The sequence below is a fragment of the Mobula birostris genome, chromosome 5 (genome assembly GCF_030028105.1).
Source record: "Mobula birostris isolate sMobBir1 chromosome 5, sMobBir1.hap1, whole genome shotgun sequence".
NCBI lineage: Eukaryota > Metazoa > Chordata > Chondrichthyes > Myliobatiformes > Myliobatidae > Mobula > Mobula birostris.
The window spans coordinates 6043517-6065058 of NC_092374.1; the positions used below are offsets into that span (position 1 = coordinate 6043517).

Below are 21542 nucleotides of genomic sequence, written 5' to 3' on the forward strand. Positions count from 1 at the left end.
AAAATAGATACTGATTTGCCACTGCAGTTATCTTATAGGTCAGCTTGTGTGAATTTTACATTGGTCACAACTGCATAAATCAGATATTGTTACTTTATTTCTTTGGGAGCTAAAAACACGAACAGAGTTTTCCTGGTAATAAGTGATGAATAATTAAAAATGAATCTGCAGTATCCAAGGGACAACTGCCAATTTGTCTCGAATAATACCTTAATGGATGATGACAAAGAGAGACCTGTCAACACACTCACTCACTATGCAAGAACTCATTTCTATTGTGTTTTGGAAAACATTTCCCAGAGTGGAAACATAGCAAATGCCTAACTTAAAATTCAGCTGTTCATCTGTACACCTGCCAATTCACCTCCTCCCACCCCCAAGGCCTCCATTTAGGACCCCAAAAAGTCCTTCCAGGTGAGGTAGCACTTCACCTGCCAATCTGCTGGGGCCATCTACTGTATCTAGGGCTCCCTATGAGACCTCCTCTTCATAGATTGGGGGACCGCTTTGTCAAGTACCTCCACTCCATTCTCCAAAAGCGGTATTTCCCCATGGCCAACCATTTTAATTCCTATCCCCATTCCGATTCTGACATATCAGTCCACAGCTGCCTCTTCTGGCTACTCTCAGGATGGAGCAGCAACACTTCATATTCCGCCTAGGTCATCTCCACACTGATGGCATGAACATCGATTTCTCCACTGCCGGTAATTATTTTCACCTTATACCTTCCCTCTTCTTCAATTCCCCACTCCTGCTCCTTACTACTTCTCACCTGCCTATCACCTCCCCTTGATGCCCCCTCCTCCTTCCCTTTCTCCCATGGTCTACTCTCCTCTCCCATCAGATTCCTTCTTCTCCAGCCCCTCATCTTTTCCACCTACCACCTCCCAGCTTCTTAATTCATCCCTGCTCCCCACCCACCTAACTTCACCAATCACCTTCCAGCTTGTCCACCTTTCCCTCCCCCACCTCTTTTCTTACTCTGATATCTTCCTCCTTCCTTTCCAGTCCTGAAGAAGGATCTCAGCCCAAAACATCGATAGTTATTTCCCTCCATAGATGCTGCGTGATCTACTGAGTTCCTCCAGCATTTATTGTGTATTGCTCTTGACTTCAGTTTGTTATTTAGTTAGCAGCATAAAAGAATCTGCTCTCACTATTAACCTGACACCGATGCCATAATGTGTGCCTATAATTTGCTTTGGAGGTTTGATTTCAGCTTGGTCCTGTGTTTTGGCTCTGCTCAAGACCAGCACCTGCACAGGTCAAGAATACATTTTCAGACCAGTGAAAACAGAGCATTCTTAAATAAGCTGTGCATGCACTTGCTTTAAAGACAATCACAAATATAGAACTTGGTATAATAAGTCTAACAGTAAGATACGTGAAACAGAAATTCATTCCTTTCCTCATTAAGATATGGTGCTTTAATTTCTTGCATATACAATTTCCCCTGCTCAGACCATTATTTTCTTATGTTAAATATAGATAGATAGATATACTTTATTAGTATGTTTACTACATTAAAATCAGGGCAGAGGCCATGAACAGACAGTAAACCAGAATAAACACATTTAATACAAGAGAATCTGCAAATGCTGGAAATCCAAAGCAACACACACAAAATACTGGAGAAACTCAGCAGGTCAGGCTGCATCTATAGAGGGGAATAAACAGTCAACATCTTGAGCTGAGAGCCTTCAACAGGACATGTAAACATGATGAAAGTGTGCCATGCAATATTAATAATAAATGTTAATTGATCTATGTAAATAAAACATTAAAGTCAAAAGTATCTTTACAGAATTACTTAGGTTATTTATAACCTAAACAAACAGTATCTCAGTGCCCTGAAATATAATCAAAAGGCATAATTAACTCAAGTTTGAAAACTGATAGGCACAAGAGGAACTGCAGATGCTGAATACACACAATGTGCTGGAGGACCTCAGCAGGCCAGCCAGCATCTATGGATGGGAATAAACAGTCGACATTCTGCTTTCCGCAGGGATCGTTCCCTATGCGACTCCCTTGTCCATTCATCCCTCCCCACTGATCTCACTTCAGGCAAGCAGAACAAGTGCTACACCTGCCCCTACACCTCCCTCACTATCTCTCAGGGTCCCAAACAGTCCTTCCAGCTGAAGTGTTAGGGTCAAGTACTATATTCGGTGCTCCCGGTGTGGCCGCCTGTATATCAGTGAGACCCGACATAGACTGGGAGACTACTCTGCCAAGCATCTACACTTCATACACCAGAACAAGCGGGATCTCCCAGTGGCCACCCAATTTTATTCCACTTCCCATTCTGATATGTCCATTCATGGCCTCCTCTACTGTTGTGACGAGGCTACTCTTAGGTTGGAGAAACAACACGTTTGGGTAGCATCCAACCTCATGGCATGAACATTGATTTCTCAAACTTCTGGTAATGCCTCTCCCCCACCCCCTTCCCCCTTCACCATATCCCATTCGCTTTTCCCTCTCTCATGTTATCTCTTTGTCTGCACACTGCCTCCCACTGATGTTCCTCTTCCCCACCTGCCCTTTTTTCTTCCATGGCCTTCTGTCCTCTTTCACCAATCAACTTCCCTGCTCTTTGCTTCATCCCTTCCCCTCCAAGTTTTGCCTATCACCTGGCGTTTCTCTCTTCCCCCCCGCCCCCCCCCCACTTTTAAATCTACTCCTCAGCAACTCCTGCCGAAGGGTTTCAGCCCAAAATATCGACTGTGCTTTTTTCCATAGATGCTGTCTGGCCTGCTGAGTTCCTCCAGCATTTTGTGTGTGGTGCCGGCCTGAAAATAGAAGACTGAGACCTTTGTTAAACATTAACATGGAGCACAGTTGTAAGTGCTACTTTACAACACAAAGGAGGAAAAACAAATTGTTTCATTTTATTACAAGTATTGGGCAGCATGGTAGTGTAGTGATTAGATGACACAGCACCAGTGACCCAGGTACAATTCCCACTGATGTCTGTAAGGAGTTCACACATTCTCTTTATGACTGCATGGTTTTTTTCCCCAGGTGCTCCAGATTTCTCCCACATTCCAAAGACGCATGTGTTGTAGGTTAATTGGTCACACAGGTGTAACTGGGCAGCACGGGCTTGTTGGGCCTGTTATTGTGTTGTATTGCTAAATAGATAAAAATACTGTAGAGTAACAAGCACTAAAAATGTCAAAATGACTAATTAACAAAATGGCAGGAGAGGAAAACATAACTCTGCAATTAGTTTAAGGATGGCTCCTTTATTTCATTAGGGTGAAATCACATCTCACAGTTATCTCCTGAGCACACTTTATCACAGACCAAATGAGACAATGTCTGAATTTGACATTGTATCATCAGAGCAATTACTGTTCAATGTCCTGAGCTGCCATCTGTCTTCGTATGCACATTGTCAAGAAGGGTCTGCGCTGTAGCGTAGCAATTAGTGCAATCACTTTACAGTGCTAGCGGTTGGGGTTCAATTCCTGCTGCTGTCTGTAAGGAATTTATACATTCTCCCTGTGACCGTATGGGTTTCTCCTAGGTGTGCCTGTTCCTCCCACATTCGAAAAATACAGATTAGGGTTAGTCAGCAGTGGGTATGCGATGTTGGCACCAGAAGCATGATAAAACTTGTGAACTGCTCCCAACATATCCTCAGACAGTGTTGGTGTTTGACACAAATTATGCATTTCACAGTATGCTTTGATACTTCAATGGACATGTGGCAAATATATATTTTAAAAAGATATAATGACTTCTCAAGCTAAGGATTACTAACTATTAATATATGGTGTACGATAAAGGAGGTGGCACTGCTCAGATTTTTAACTTCCTCTCACTCAGCTGAAATATAGTAGGAAGGAAAGGGGTCAACAAAATACACCAGATGTCATTTTATAAACAAGAGATTTTGAAAATGCTTGAAATCCAAAGTAATGAACACAAAATGCTGGATGAACTCAGCAAATCTGGCAGCTTCTAAGGAGAGGAATAAACAGTTAACATTTTGGGCCAAGACCCTTCATCAGGACTTCACTATCATAATCTCTAACATCTAACTGAGTAGTGAATAACTAGCAGATTTCTCCATTTGAATCATTCATCTGCATGTAACTACAAAAGCAATGGGACATCTCAGTGATATGCAAGATGTTAAATATATCCTTCCTACTACCTAAACTTCTCATTCATACTGTAGTAGATGTGTAGCTGGTTCACACTGTGGCCCTGTTCCAGAAGTTGGTATGTAATTGCAAGCCAAAGTTACCAAGTACCTCAAAAATGACATCATGTGTTCTGCATGCCTATCCGATTAATCCTAGACTGCAACAGATGACTATCTTCAGGATGGAAATCCCCACATCCTGATAACTTTCCAACAAACATCTGAAACACTTAGTAAAATATTGCTTTTTTTTGTAAGCTTTGAAGTATCATTTCAGATAATCACTTTCTTTCTTACTCTAATTTTTTTTAGATAGTGAAGTACACTACAGAGTCAAAGGCTGTTTAGCTCATACTCTGAACACCACAGTTGAATGAAGCTGTGCAAAGAAGCTGCTGACTTGGAGGAACTTATTAATGGTCTCAGACAAATAATGTGCTTGACCTAATTAGTTTTAGAATTCTTCAAAGAGCATGAATTGATTTTGCAGCTACAACTATAGATTGTCCTTTATCTTGCAAAAATACCTCCAATCAGTGCATAGTGATGGCCAAGTTTCCAGTTGATCTTTAAGTCTCCATCCCATTTTGTCCTCTCTCTTTGGGCTTTTAGAACAAGCCAATATAGCACATTATAAGAAAAACAAACTGCTAGATGAACTTAGCATGTCAGGAAAGTGGCCATCAAGTGGTCAGGGTGGCATGTGTGGAAACGTACTTGTAACAACAAAATGGCATTTCTGTCTGTAACAAAACGGAACCTGTATTGTACCAAAGTGCTTTGTTTATAGTGTTTGTGTAACGCTCAGCTATACTGGCTCGTTTTATCTAGGGGAAACCCCGTCCGCCGCCCAACCCTGTCTCCCGGTTACGTCGGTTGCTGTGCAAATGCCACCTATGAAGCATCAGAAGCTGAGAGACATTACAAGGGTGGGCAATCAGAATTGTTATCCCAAAACAGAAATGTTAAAAGCGAGAGAACATATTTAGGGTGACGGGAGGAAAGCTCAAATGAGATGTGCAGAGAATATTTTATTTTACACTGAGGGTGGTAGGTGCCTGGAGGGATGTGGTTGATATAGTCAGAAGAGATTTAGTTTAACTTGGCATCCTGTTCGGTGCAGACGTTATGTGGTAGAAGGTCTATTCCTCTGTTGTACTGTTCTGTGTTCTACCTGTGGAGGGAAATTAATAGTCAAAGTGTCAAGTTGAGATGAGAACATGAAACATCAAAGCAGAATTAGGTTATCGGCCCTTTGAGTAGCAGGGAGAAAGCTAGGAAACAGTGTAAGCTAGAAGCAGCATTTCATCCTCTAAGCACATTTAAACCTTGGGTCTCCACATGAAATTCATCTGTTTCAGATAACCAGCCCTTACTGGCCAGACTGATGCGAAGTTATCCAAGTGGACAGCTTTCCTCCCTCCCTGAATGCGAACTGATCTGTTGAGTTTTTCCAGCATTTTTCACTTTATATTTCGAGATGCCACCATGTTTTGCCGCTCATTGTTCCCAGACTGTTGTCTTTCTGTACTGCCATTACCCTTGCTCCACTAACACCTTCTCCAAATAGATCAGCTTTAGTTGATAAGCAATGGTCAGAATCAGAATCCGAGTCCGAATCCTTTATTATCGCCAAGTATGTGGACACATACAGGGGATTTGATGCCGGTTTCCCTGAGCTCTCACTCAATCATACTCAATGGTACTCTCGCTCAATCGCCACTCCTCAATGGTATCCACAGCTTTTGACAATCTGGTCTCCCCAATTACATGTATTCCCTTCTTTCTTTCCTCCAAACCCTGCCTGCAAATTGAAACATTTGTTTTCTCACTTTTCTGGTTCTGACAAGCAGTTGTTCATTCCGCATTGCTTTCCCTCCCTAAATATCTCCATATTTAGCAATATTTATCTTGTTTATAGGTTTTCTCTGCAGCTAATGAAATGCATGAAGGAGAAAACAGCAAACAAAGTCAATAGTGAATTACAGGTGGTGGCTAATGAGTGGGATATCTTTCAGCCATTGGGTGTGAGAATTATATTTCACCATCTTAATACCAACAGACCTTTGCAGATTATAAAATGCATATTTTACAATAACAAATGAACTGCTGAAACACTTGAATTTCCTTTCTAAACCTCTTTCACTTCTCTTCCTTCAAGTGAATCCTAAACCTTACTTGTCACCTGTCTTGATAACTCTTTATTTAGATCAGCGGTCCCCAACCACTGGGCCGCGGTCCGGTACCAGGCCGCAAAGCATGTGCTACTGGGCCGCGAGGAAATGATATGATTTGGCGATATGAATCAGCTGCACCTTTCCTCATTCCCTGTCATGCACTGTTGAACTTGAACGCACGCAAGGTCATTACACATGCATCATCCATGTCAGCGCGGGAAGGAGATCAACTCCTCGAGCTTGCAAATGACAGTAGGCTGAAAAGTCTGTTTGACATAACATCTCTGCCGGCATTCTGGATCAAAGTCAAGGCTAAATATCTTGAGATAGCCACGAAAGCACTGAAAACGTTGCTTCCATTTCCAACATATCTCTGCAATGAATGCAACGAAAACTAAATTGCGGAATAGACTGGACATAAGGAACTCTGTTCGAGTTTCGCTGTCTCCCACCACCCCTCGATGGCACCGTCTTGTTGCAGGGAAACAAGCCCGCGGCTCCCACTGATTCAGCGATATTGGTGCATTGCAATGATCTTATATGTTCATACGGGGAAAATATGTGCTGTGTGTTTAATATCCAAATATTACTTAACATGTTATGATGCTATTGACTTAGAAGTGACTTATATAACCATATAACAATTACAGCACAGAAACAGGCCATCTCTGCCCTTCTAGTCCGTGCTGAACGCTACTCCCACCTAGTCCCACCGACCTGCACTCAGCCCATAACCCTCCATTCCTTTCCTGTCCATATACCTATCCAATTTTTCTTTAAATGATAATATCGAACCTGCCTCTACCACTTCTACTGGAAGCTCTTTCAACACTTACTTCAAGCTCCCCCGTCCTCCCGATAATTGACTTATCAATATATTCATGCGAGGAAATTCATTTATTGAGTGTATTAGCCACTTATCACCTATATTCCGGTCGTGATTAACCACGCCCCCACCCCGAACAGAATCGCCAAAAACTATTTGTAGAAACAAATCGGCAGATACACGCATGCGCACTGGTGCCCGCTCAAGGCTTCATGGCCATTGTAGTCTTTCTCGGGGTAAACAAACGTACTTGACTGCTACTCTTGTCTGTAGTACTTTAGAAATTACCTAGGGTTACCCATAGCCCTCTATTTTTCTGAGCTCCATGTACCTATCCAGGAATCTCTTAAAAGACCCTATTGTATCTGCCTTCACCACTGTCGCCAGCAGCCCATTCCACACATGCACTACTCTCTGTGTAAAAAAACTTACCCCTGACATCTTCTCTGTACCTACTTTCAAGCACCTTAAAACTGTACCCTCTCGTGCTAGCCATTTCAGCCCTGGGGGAAAAGCCTCTGACTATCCACACGATCAATGCCTCTCATCATCTTATACACCTCTAACAGGTCACCTCTCATCCTCCGCCATTCCAAGGAGAAAAAGCCAAATTCACCTAACCTATTCTCATAAGGCAATCCAGGCGACATCCTTGTAAATCTCGTCTGCACCCTCTATAGTTTCTACATCCTTCCTGTAGTGAGGTGACCAGAACTGCACACAGAACTCCAAGTGGGGTCTGACCAGGGTACTATATAGCTATAGCATTACCTTTCAGCTCTTAAACTCAATCCCACAGTCGATGAAGGCCAATGCACTGTATGCCTTCTTAACCACAGGTTGGAGAAACAACATCTTCCATTAGCCTCCAACCTGATAGCATGATCACTGAATTCTCAAACTTCCAGTACTGACCACCCCCGCTTCATTTCCCTCTCTCACCATATTTCCTTACCTGCCCATCACCTACCTCTGGTGCTTCTCTCCCTTTTCTTTCTTCCATGGTCTTCTGTCCTCTTCTATCAGATTTCCCCTTCTCCAGCCCTTTAACTCTTTCACCAATCAATTTCCCACCTCTTTACTTCTTGCCCCCAGCCCCCTGCAGTTTCACCTATCACCCACTACCTCCACTTCTTTCTCCCCTCTCCCCCACCTTCTTACTCTGACTTCTCATCTCTTTTTTCCAGTCCTGATGAATAGTCTCAGCCCAAAATGTCAACTGTTTACTGCTTTCCATAGATGCCTGGCCTGCTACGTTGCTCCAGATATTTGTGTGTATTTCTTTATTATTTTATTTGTCACTTTGTTTATGAAAACAAAGTGAAGTGTGTCATTTATGTCAATGACCAACCCAGTCTGAGGATGTGCTAGAGGCAGCCCACACGTCGCCACTTTCCATGCCAACATTTCATACCCTCAACTTGTCAACCTTAACCAGTACATCTTTGGAATGTGGGAGGAAACTGGAGCACGCACAGTCACAGGGAGAACATACCAACTCCTTACGGGCATCAGTGAGAATCAAACCCCGATTTTACAGCTGTACACCACTGCGTAGCTCAATTGCTCCAAATTGTTTTAACAAATTCCTTTTGTTAAAATCTAAGTTGCCAAGACAAGTGTAGTACATTGCCTAAACAAGGAACTGTCATTGGAACAACTGTACAGGAGACAAACTGTGGAGTCAATGGTGTTGAACTGAACAATGGTGCTGACACCTTTACTAACCAAATTTGTCCAGCATGGAGGAATTTGACCAGGCAGAGGCCAAACAGATTTTCAACATTGATTAAAAGAATGAATGAGGATATATTAAGTATATATACAAAACAAAATGTATGAAATAGATTTGAGGGAGAAAGTATATTGTTTGGCTGTATAAGAAATGGCAAAGACTCCTGATTCAAAGGACCAGACACACACTCCACAGGAAACCTGCAAGGATTGACCATCCAAAAATCAGGTAATGTAGGTATCAAATAACTGGGGATTATAACAAAAAAAGTAGTTAGATAAGATTCTGAGCTCTTGATCATTCTTTGTGGAAATTTTTAAAGATGAATTGCGAAGACTCAGATTTATTATCACTGATATGGCACAAAATTTGTTGTTTTGTGGCTGTTGTGACTGTAAACGAGCTTGTGATATACAAGTCTTCATAGTCTTCAAGTCTTCGTGTGGATAGTCAGAGGCTTTTTCCCAGGACTGAAATGGGCACGAGAGGGCACAGTTTTAAGGTGCTTGGAAGTAGGTACAGAGGAGATGTCAGGGGTAAGTTTTTTTACGCAGAGAATGGGCTGCCGGCGACAGTGGTGGAGGCAGATACAATAGGATCTTTTAAGAGACTCCTGAATAGGTACATGGAGCTTAGAAAAATAGAGGGCTATGGGTAACCCTGGGTAATTTCTAAAGTACGTACATGTTCGGCACAGCATTGTGGGCCAAGGGGCCTGTATTGTGCTGTAGGTTTTCCATGGTTCTATGTTTTCTATGTTTCATTCAGCACAACAAACAGGAATTCTTATGGAGGCACTCATGTTAGCATCTCAAACTCAACAGTACATCACACTTTATACTCTAATGATCAAAACTAACAGTAGATGATACTGTTAATAGTTACAACTTTAATAGTTACAATGACACTGTTTACTTCAGTATTTTGGGTTGACAACACTTCCCTTGAATTACACATCTACAGTGGGAGTCACCTCTGCATGTTCAAAACAAACCCCTACTGGGACAAAGTGCTGTAATTGACATAGCTATTCTAAAAACCTCTGAAGCCAGAGCCATATGCCCAAGATTAGTGCTATGCCAGTTGAGAACACAATAGATCAGCTATTGATTGTAGCTGTAATGATCAATTTTTTGTGACCATTTTGATATGCCAAGTGACAACAGCAGCCTGGTCTGCCAGTTTGAATTCAAGTCATAACATCTGGTTTGAGCAACACACACAAAAAATCCTGGCCATTAACACAATGTTTGGCTGATGCATATGCGAATGTCTCAGTCACCGTTTTGCAAATCACACCTCTTAGTCTAGCCTGTGCTCCACAGACTGTGCAAGGTGTACTCTTAACTTCAATTTACTGCTTGCAATTTACATTAACTGAACACAAATTCTTGCTTCAATTAATATCTGCTTGATTCACACAACTCCAGAATACTACCTAACAGCAACAGCTGTTCAGTACAAAGGCATAAAAATTGATAATTTACAACTCAATAAATAATGCAAAAAAGGAATAATAAGGTAGTGTTCATGGATCATTCAGAAATCTGGTGGTAGAGGGGATGCCTTTTTCTCACCGTTACCATCAGGTAGGAGGTACAGAAGCCTGAAGGCACACAGTCAGCGATTCAGGAACAGCTCCATCCCCTCTGCCAGCCGATTCCTAAATGGACATTGAATCTTTGGACACTATCTCACTTTTTAAAAATTACAGTATTTCTGTTTTTGCTTTTTAATCTATTCAATATACGTACACTGTAATTGATTTACTTGTTTATTTATTATTATTTTTCTCCCTCTCTCTGCTAGATTATGTATTGCATTGAACTGTTACTGCTAAGTTAACAAATTTCACGTCATGTGCCGGTGATAATAAACCCAATTCTGTTTCCAAAAAATCTGTTTCTGAATCCTTGAGTGTGGATGCCTCCTCCTTTATGGTAGTAACAAGAAGAGGGCATGACCCAGATAGTGACAGTCCTTAATGATGGATGCTGCATTTTTAACACACCGTCACTTGAAGATGTCATCAGTGGTGGGGACAGCTGTGCCTGTGATGGAACTAGCTTGAGTCTACAACCCTCTGCAGCCTCTTGTGAACCTGTGCATTGGTAGCTCCATAAGACACCAATCAGAATGTCCTCTACCATACATGTACATGTAACCTTCAGGCTCACCCAGCTCGCGTTCGTCTAGGGGAAACAGCCTTCGGCCCCGCCAAACTGGGTAATCACGTTTGTGTGGATGTTGTGTAATGTATCCCCAGTTACAATCCTGCAACACAAAATATCAGACAGTACACCACACCATATGCAATTAAATAATCTTAACATGAATATAGGGTGAGTAATGAAAATAAACAAAAAAAAGGGCCCAAGTCAAAGTCTCTTTGGAGCTCACTCAGTAGTCATTCTTCCACCATCGATCTCCTCTGAATGTTGCCGACCTTTGGACCCTCAGGTCCCAGTTCACTCCGTCCGGTGGTCTACCAGCTCTCTCCACATGCAACTTCCCTCTTCATCTCTCCTCAACAAAAGACGGCGAAAACATCATCTTTCCAGATACACAAAACAACAATCCCCGATTGGCTAATAATCCTGTTATCTCCAGCAATAACCCAAACGTTGCTGCGACAGAGAAACTGTTACCTTAGCAGTGAACATTACAAAGAAGCCATCACATTAGCATTAGCAGTGAATATTACAAAAAAAACAAAGAAGCCATTATATTCTCCCCCCACCAAATTTAGTCATGTCCTCATGACGTTGAGATAATTTGCCAACCCTTCCCGCAAAACACAAAGCCCAATCCAGGTACAAAAGGCAGTGGCATAGCTCCCCAAAACAGTAGAGATCACGCCCTGTTCCCCAGGTGCTTATAGGCCAACCTATTTGGTGGTCTCCTAATTCTGAGACCTCCATACCTCCTCACCTAACTCTTCAGGCTCAGATGCTACTGAGGATACTTCGCGTCTACTTGGCAAATCCTCCCTCGATCTATCACTCATGCTCCCCTGCAACCTGGAGCCCCCTCTCCCGTGTCCAGGCCCCACTTCCTCTCCTTCAGGGTCTTGCTGTAACCCAGGCTGCCCACAGATAGCCCTCCCCACTTCACCTGACTCAGTGGGAGAAGGGCCAGGAGTCTCTTCCTCAATCAAAGGGGAGTTAGTGAAAGGCAGTATGTACCACACATCCAGATCATCATCCTCCGAATCAGTATCCCTCTCATGGGCGGGGCCCAGCCCAGCCTCTCCCATTGTGGGCCCTGCAGTCACCCCACATTTTTGCAGAGTCCTCTTACTAGGTGTAGGCTCCAAGTCAGGCTCTGGGTCTACCTGCACCTCTTGGAGAATCTTGACAGGGCCATTCGCCTCCTCTGGTTTCACCCGGAAAACTGGTAGGTTTGGCATCTGACTCTCCACCACATAGGGTGTGGCCGCCCAGTGGTCAGCCAACTTGTGCTTTCCAGGTAGCCCCAAATTCCTCATGAGGACTTGGTCTCCTGGCAGGAGTCGGGAGAACCTCACCTTCTGATCATACCCCCTCTTATTTCCACGATCCTGCTTGGCGGCCGCGACCCCAGCCAATTCATAAGCCCTTTTCAGCTCTCTCCTCATATCAGACACATACTGCAGATAAGGCTTTGGTGGTAAGTCACCCTCGTCAGTCCCAAAACAAAGGTCAATGGGCAACCTCGTCTCACGTCCAAACATCAGATAATATGGCGAGTACCCAGTAACTTCATTTCGTGTACAGTTGTAACAGTGAACCAGATGCCCAATATGTTGACTCCACCTGCTCTTCTTGCTGATCTCCAGGGTCCCGAGCATGTCCAGCAAGGTCCGATTAAACCTCTCAGACTGGGGATCACCCTGTGGATGATAGGGCATGGACCTCCACTTCTCAACTCCAAGCATGCCCAGTAACTCACAGATGAGTCTACTCTCGAAGTCCCATCCCTGGTCACTATGTATCCACCTGGGAAGGCCATAATCAATTAAATACTTCTCCCATAACACTTTTGCCATCGTAATCGCCCTCTGGTCCTTGGTAGGAAAAGCCTGAGCATATCTGGTATCATAGTCCGTGATGACTAAGACATTCGCCGTGTTGCTGGCATCGGGTTCTATGGACAAGAAATCCATACACACCAGGTCCAGGGGTCCTGCACTCTGCAAGTGGGACAAAGGAGCTGCCCGCCTAGGATGTGTCTTCCGCCATATGCATCGACGGCATGATTTACAGAATTCTTCAACCTCCGACTTCATTCGGGGCCAGTAAAACCGGTTTCTGAGCAATCCATAGAATTGGATAGATATATGGATAGGAAAGGAATGGAGGGTTATGGACTGAGTGCAGGTCAGTGGAATAAGATAGGGTCAGAGTTCGGCACGGACTAGAAGGGCCGAGATGGCCTGTTTCCGTGCTGTAATTGTTATATGGTTATAAAGGTCTTTTCCACCCCCAAACGTCCAGAATCATCATGAAGTGACTTCAACGCCATCCTCTGATACTTCTCGGGCAGAACCAGCTGGCAACGCCAAGGTCGGTCCAGGGGTGACATGACCCGGTATAAGATCTGGTTCTTCAACTCCAACCGAAGCCATTCTTTCCGTAATGGAGGCACCGAAGCGTGTTTTGTCTTCTCCGCCTAAGTCACGTCTCCCTTTTCAACTGCGGACCAAATAGCGCCAATGCCCAGATCATCTCACTGAGCAGCTGCCACTTCCCCAGAACTCCATTCCGGCAGCTGATTTGTCTTCAGAGCAGTCAGGTTACAGTAAACTTGGGGAATGGTGTCATCAGAAGCCCCCAATTGATCCACTTCTCGATCCTGCCTCTCCTTTCCCTCTGCCTTCACAGTGATGGCAAACTGACACATGGCCTTCACCCCAGGGGCAGGAACACTCTCCCACTCCTTGTCCATGTCCAGTCCCTCATGCACCCGTCGGGACAAAGCATCCACATCAACGTTCCGGCTCCCCGGCCGGTACTTCAGGCTGAAATCATAGGCAGACAACGCTGCCAAACACCGATGGCCTGTGGCATCCAGTTTCGTCGAGGTCAGGATATAAGTTAGAGGGTTGTTGTCCATCCTCACCTCAAACTTGGCCCCGTAGAGATCGCCACTCAGTTTATCCACCACTGCCCATTTCAACTCCAGGAATTCCAGCTTGTGCGTGGGATAGTTTCTCTCGGAGGGCGACAAACTCCAGCTGACAAGCCACAAGCCTCAACCCAATGCCCTGATCATGATACAGGACGTCCCCTAAATCCTCTCGATTGGCATCTGTGTGCAGTACACACGGTATGCGGGGGTCAGCAAAAGGGAGCACTGGTGCCTGGGTCAGCAACTGAAAAGCCTCACATTTTACATCCCACCTCTGTCCAAAGGGCTCCAACTAGTTTAGATACCCTCCAATCTCCTGTCCTTTTTCCCCCTCCCTTTCTTCCCCAAGGGAGGGTAAATACACAGAAGCTGATTCAAGGGGTGACTCACTTTGGCGCAGCCCTTCACAAATTTCCGATAATAACAGAACCCAAGGAATGAGCGCAGAGTGCTCACAGTCTGGGGCCTTGGCCAAGTGGTCACCGCTTCTATCTTAGCCAGGTCTGTAGCTACTCCAATCTGTGAGATTAGGTGTCCGACATAGCTAACAGATGTTTTGCAGAACTGGCACTTGTCCAGGGAAAGTTTTAACCCTTCAGCTTTCAGGCGGCTGAGCACCTTCAGTAGCCTCGTTTCATGTTCTTCCAAGGTGGATCCAAATACTATGAGGTCATCCAACTACACCAACACCTCAAGCAAGTTCATTTCCCCCACTGTCTTCTCCATGACTCACTGGAAGGTGGCAGGGGCTCCCGATATGCCCTGGGACATCCTTTCGAACTGGAAGAATCCCAAGGGACATCTCTTTGTCGGCCTCACTCATTGGGATCTGGTAATATCCACTCCTCAAGTCCAGCACACTAAACCACTTCGCACTACTCAGACAGGCCAGCGCATCTTCGACCCTCGGGACCGTATACTGATCACGGACGGTGCACCAGTTCAGGATCCTATAGTCCACACACATGTACCTTCCTATTCTTCTTCCAGGACACTACTATTGGGGATGCAAAGGGGCTTCTGGACTCAGTGATGATCCCAGCTTCCTTCAACTTACACAAATGCTGCCACACGTCTTCTACATCTGCAGGGGCCAGTCGGCGCGACCTCTCTCTAAACGGGGTGTCTTCAGTCACCCGGATAGTGTGATGAGTGCTCTTTGAACAACCCACATCAAACTCGTCAGTGGAAAAGACACCTTCCAGCTTCAACATCTTCTCTACCAGCCTCCTTTTCCAACCCGGTGGCACCGGGAGTTCCCGAAGTTAAATGACTCAGCGGTCAACTTTCCCCCTTTTCTAATAGTTTCTCCCAGCTGTGCCTCACGGGGGCACTAGACATTACCGTCACCGGAAACAAATGCACCAGGGCATTTTCCGCTTGAAGGTGCCCTCCCTCTTCGTAGTGTTCCTGATGACCACTGCCATCCTGCTAGCCTGTACAACTGAGGGCTTCTGCAATTTGGGCCTCACCAGTACCCCAGCAGGAAATCCCAACTCCCCCTCATGGTCTTCCGGAGCGTCCACTAAGAGGACTCCTCAGGCACTCTGGGAAATTCGGGGGTCCCCATCATTCTCACTACTTCCCGGGCTGTACCACCATTGGCTTCAACTGGGTGAGCCACACAGTCCCTCGTCTAAATTCGGTATCCGGCCCAGTGCAGTCACACACTTCCTCAAAAGCAGCTCGAAACACCGGGTGCACAGACAATGTCCTCAAAAAGCTCTCACCTACCTTCTCCTTGCAGGCCCCCATGAGACTCCTCACAAGAGCGGTGTTGGTCCCCACCAGAATTGAAACGCCACCCCTCTCAACAGGGTCTGGCCCAACCAGCACCATTGTATCAAAGACCCCAAGACCTCAGACACTCCCACATTGGCCTCCGAGAACTCCAGTTTCACTGACAAGTAACCATCGTATGGATAATCACCAGCACTGATACCCCAGTGTCCAGTGCCCTGAATGGTGTCAAGGGTAAATGCTTCAGATACCGGTTGTAAAACCAACAGTACAGTAATATGACCTGTGACCCAGTGTCAAGTATGGCTTTAGCAGATATTCCCTCTATCCATGGCGACACACGGAGCATGGTCCCACTAAGCCTTCAGGAATAGGGTATTTTGCTTTCAGAAGTTCCTTGATACATTGCTGGGAACGTGTTCTCTCAGAGACACCAGGCTGTTCCCTCACTGGGTCTCCTCTAAGTTTTCCCCACAGTTATAGCACACGCTACCAGCCACCCCTCTTCTCGCAGAACCCCAGCCATCCGCAGCCCTCTGCGTCGTCCGTCCCCTTGGGGGGGGGGGGGGGGCCTCTCTACCAGTCCTATCATATGGAGGGTCCACACTCGCTGTTAACACCTGGGACATCTCAGTTCTCAGCTCTGCCACCATCTCCTTTACGATTTCCCGGGTTGGGCTGGCCCCAGTCACTTCACCACAATGGGATGCTACTGAGGACTGTACCCTGCTGACGGGAGTCCTCTCGCTGCCCCAACGCGTTCTCCTCCTCCCGTACCTCTCTGATCAGCTGAACAAATGAGGGAGGGGGGCACGTTTTACGGGACTGTCAGAGACCCCAAGCAATCATGTCCTGGGGCAGGGCACCCTTGGCTATCTGGTCCATCCTTAACTGATCCACCTCAGCTGCCTGAGCGCCACAAACAATTTAGCTGTCTCTCTAGCCAAAAAGGTACGTGGAAAGCTTCTCCCCCTTCTCCTGACACATGTTTTGAAACCAAACCAACCCCCCCACCGCTCCAGGAGCTCCAGTGTGCTCCCTGTCAGACCAAAAGCGCTCTCTAATGCGCCTAGATACTCAGCAAGGGAAGCAGAGGGCTGGTTAACTGTCACGCCTCTGATTACATCAGCCGCCAACCCCCTCAAACTTTCAACCAATCTCTGTCGCTTTTCGTCATCAGAATACTGCCACTCATCTAACAACTGAGGGATCTTCTCCACCTACATCTCATAATCCTCCTCCCCCTCGGGGGTGGGCACAATTCCAGAGAAAATTCTTAGCTTCTGGCAGGGACTCGCTACCTGCGCACTGGGCCACTTATTCGCCAGAGAGGCAAGGGCTGATGCCAACTCAGAACCCTCACTCTTCACTGGGGGACGGAGACTAATTAAACTTTCCAAATCCCACCACTCTTTCTCTTCATTCCTCAGAAACGATAGAACCCTGTCTCTGAAATCTGCGCTCCCAACTGCGGGCAACTCAGCTTGTGACCGAGCCTGCTGGGCTCCACTGTCCTCCTCCTTGAGAGTGTGGACAGGCCATGGTCCCGCCTCACCTGGGTCACCAATAGACACAGACACAGTCCCACTGCCGTTACGTCAGCACTAGTCTAGGCTAAAGCAAGGTCTGAACCCACCATTTTATCAAACTTTCACGCTACGATTTCAACCTTGTCAACAGCTTTAACCATACTCAAACATCGAATTAACAATTCATCTGGGGTATGAATATCCACCTCATTCAACACGCACACATTAATTACAGGCAATTCAACAGAGGCACACCACTACTCTACCCCAGCAGCATCCATACCAGCACAGATTTAAACAGAAAATCACACAGCATCCAATGGAATCAATCCAGGACGCAGCCCCCACAATTGTAACCCTCAGGCTCACCCAGCCAGTGTTCGTCGAGGGGAAACAGCCTTCGGCCCTGCCAAACTGGGTAATCACGTTTGTGTGGATGCTATGTAATGTACCCCCAGTTACAATCCCACAACGCAAAATATCAGACAGTGCACCATATGCAATTAAATAACTTAATATGAATATAGGGTTAGTAATGAAAATAAACAAAAAAAAGGGCCCAAGTCAAAGTCAAGGTCTCTTTGGAGCTCACTCAGTAGTCATTCTTCCACCATTGATCTCCGCCAAACGTTGCCGACCTTCGAACCCTCAGGTCACAGTCCACTCCATCTGGTGGTTTACCAGCTCTCTCCACACGTCTTCCCTCTTTATCTCTCCTCGACAAAAGACCGCGAAAACAACATTGTTCCAGATACACAAGACAAAACAACAATCCCCGATTGGTTAATAGACCTGTTATCTACAGCCATAACTCAAACATTGCTGCTACAGAGAAACTGTTACCTCAACAGTGAACATTACAAAGAAGCCATTACATTAGCATTAGCAGTGAACATTACCAAAAAAACAAAGAAGCCATTGCATATACAATCTCCTCAAAAGGTGATAACAAGCTATAGATCAGTTGGAAATATGGGTGAAGTACTGGCATTTAGAATTTAATCCTGACAAATACAAGATGATGCATTCGGAGAAATCCTTAGGTACAATAAATGATAGGATACAAAGCAACGTTGTTGAATAGAGAGATCTAGGGGTCCAAGCCCATGATAAACTGAAAGTGGAAATAAAAGTACATGGCGTGATGAATAAGGCATATGGCATGCTTACCTTCACAGGTCAGTGCACAGAATTTAGCAATTATGTTGCAACCTCACAAACCACTGGGGGTTCGACAACATTAGGACTTCACACGATGGAGTTCATCGTATGAAGTATGTGACTGCTCTGGAATGAGTGGAGATGAAAGATGTTGCTTGGGGTGGAGGACTTCAGGCTGAATAGGCTGGGCTTCTTTTCCCTGCAGCAAAGGAGGCTCAGGACGATCTGACATGAGTGTATAAGATTAAAGAGAAGCAGTAATAGAGAAGACAGTCAAAATCCTTCTCTCCCCACCCCCCACAACCAAGTTAGGCATCAAAAACAAGAGATCAAAATATGTAAAGTCAGAGGTAAGAAATTAAAGGGGATCGTAAGGACAATTTTTTAGACAAAGAATGATTGATATCTGTAACAGTGCCAGAAGTGGTGGTGGTGGAATTATATATAATTACTACACTTATGAGACATTGAGATAGAGACTGTCTAAATGCAGGAAAATTATATCTGTGTAGATGGCCAAAAAGGTCGGACTAGATGTGTCTAGGCCTGAAGACCAGTCTCTGTGCTGTATAGCTTTATAAACAGAGTTAACATTTCAATTTGGAAACTGTGTTAAAAGTGGAAAAGTGAGAGAAACAGGAACGAACTGTCCAGAATGAAATTTTCACAAGGGTCACTGAATATCTGCGTTTCACTGCAAATAATTTTCTAAGCAAAACTCCTTCCAAGTTTCTAAATATTATTAAAGCTATAAACATTTACATTTGAAAACATTTGCACTAAAATAACATTAACGTCCTCTGAATGCAAAATATGCACTACATTAAACCATACTACTTTGCCAAAACATGGAGGATTGGTTTTCCAAACGCTATTATAAAAATGCAGGATAGCGATACGGATTTTAAACACAACTTTAGGCTTATGTTGAACAAACTGATCACACTTCAGATGTAGAATTGGGTTTCAAGAATGTGGAGCCATTCAAAGGTTCTTATTCCTCATCTGCATCCAATAATCTAAAAGAGACCATACACTTCCATCAAAGTAGAAAGAGCATGTGGTAGACCAGAGGATGGGATTTTTTTTTCAGGGATCAGCACTAAAAATTTGAAAAACTTTATAAGAAAATAGAAAAAAAAACTTGTAGGCAATAATTCACACTTTAGCAACACACAAAATTCTGGAGAAGCTTAGCAGGTCAGACAGCGTCTATGGAAATGAACAAAGAACTGACATTTCATGCCCACACCCTTTATCAGGACAGACCTATTTACCCCCTTTCCCTACAACCCAACGACCTTCCCCTTCACCTGGCTTCACCCATCACCTTCTAACCTCCTTATTCTGGCATTTTCCTCCTTCCTTTCCAGTCCTGATGAACACACTCAGCCTGAAACATCAGCTCTCTTTCTCTCCATAGATGCTGCTTGACCTACTGAGTTTCTCCAGCATTTTGTGTGTGTTACTCTGGATTTCTAGCATCTGCAGAATCTCTTCTTTTTAAATCTTATCTGCAGAATCTCTTGTGTTTAGTAAAAATATCTATGGAAAAAGGAAGAAAGTGGCTAAGGTAACTGTGGGACCTCAAGAACATGAGGCTGAAGAATTAATATTAGGAAGCAAGGAAATGGAAAACATTAACTGTCTTTGTAACAGTTCTCACCATAGAGGGTATTGCAGATATCCTGAATAACAGATGAGCTAATTTCAAATCACATGGAAGAAATTATAAAAATCCCCATCAGTTAGGACAAAGTATTAGAAAATCTCCATGTCCCCAAGGAGATCTTAAATTAATTCTTTGCATCTGTATTTACTCAGGAGACAGATACAGAGTCTACAGAAGGCAAAGTGGCATCAATTTCATGGGCCCTGTACACATTACAGAGGAGCTGGTGTCTGCTACCCTGAGCACAATTAGGGTGGATAAATCTCCAGGGCCTGACAAGGTGGTCTCTTGGACTCTGTGGGAAGCAAGTGCAGAAATTGCCAGGGCCCTAGCAGAGGTATTTAAAATGTCCTTAGTGACAGGAGAGGTACCCTAGGATTGGAGGATAGCCAATGTTTTTCTGCTGTTTAAAAAAAGGCTCTAAATATAAACCAGGAAATTATAGGTCAGTGAGTCTGACATCAGTTGTGGGAAAGTTACTGGAAGGTATTCTAAGGCAGCGGTCCCCAACCACCGGGCTGCAAAGCATGTGCTACCGGACGCGAGGAAACGATATGATCTGGTGATAGGAGTCAGCTGCACCTTTTCTCATTCCCTGTCATGCCCACTGCTGAGCCATTACGCATGCGAGGTCATTACCCGCGCGTCATCCGTGTCAGCGCAGGAAGGAGATGAGTTTGCAAATGACGGCGGGCAGAGAAGTATGTTTGACATAACATCTCTGCCGGCATTCCGGATCAAAGTCAAAGCTAAATATCCTGAGATAGCCACGAAAGCACTGAAAACGTTGCTTCCATTTCCAACATCATACCGCTGAGAAGCCGGCTTTTCTGCAATGAATGCAACGAAAACTAAATTGCGGAATAGACTGGACATAAGGAACCCCGTTCGAGTATCGCTGTCTCTCATCACCCCTCGATGGGACCGTCTTGTTGCAGGAAAACGAGCCCAGGGCTCCCACTGATTCAGCGATATTGGTGTGTTACAATGATTTTATATATTCACACGGGGAAAATATAGTCATAGTAGTCATAGTCATACTTTATTGATCCCGGGGGAAATTGGTTTTCATTACAGTTACACCATAAATAATTAGTAATAAAACCATAAATAGTTAAATAGTAATATGTAAATTGTGCCAGGAAATAAGTCCAGGACCAGCCTATTGGCTCAGGGTGTCTGACTGTGTGTTTAATATCCAAACGTTACTTAAAATGTTATGATGGTATTGACTTATATAACCATATAACAATTACAGCATGGAAACAGGCCATCTTGGCCCTTCTAGTCTGTACCAAACTCTACTCTCACCTAGTCCCACCGACCTGCACTCAGCCCATAACCCTCCATTCCTTTCCTGTTCATATACCAATCCAATTTTTCGTTAAATGATAATATCGAACCTGCCTCTACCACTTCTACTGGAAGTTA

General features: G+C 44.7%; 1 protein-coding gene across 3 annotated transcripts in view; it reads right to left on the reverse strand.

Moving 5' to 3' along the window:
* The window catches only part of lifra (LIF receptor subunit alpha a), a 196928-nt gene that overhangs the window by 99907 nt on the left and 75479 nt on the right, over nucleotides 1-21542 (reverse strand). The window contains exon 2 of one of the 3 annotated variants that reach the window (XM_072257528.1): nucleotides 11078-11174. The exons of the other annotated variants lie outside the window; for them this stretch is intronic. The gene's annotated coding sequence lies outside the window, so the exon portion shown is untranslated. The remainder of the gene's footprint in view (nucleotides 1-11077; nucleotides 11175-21542) is intronic. 3 annotated transcript variants of the gene reach the window in all.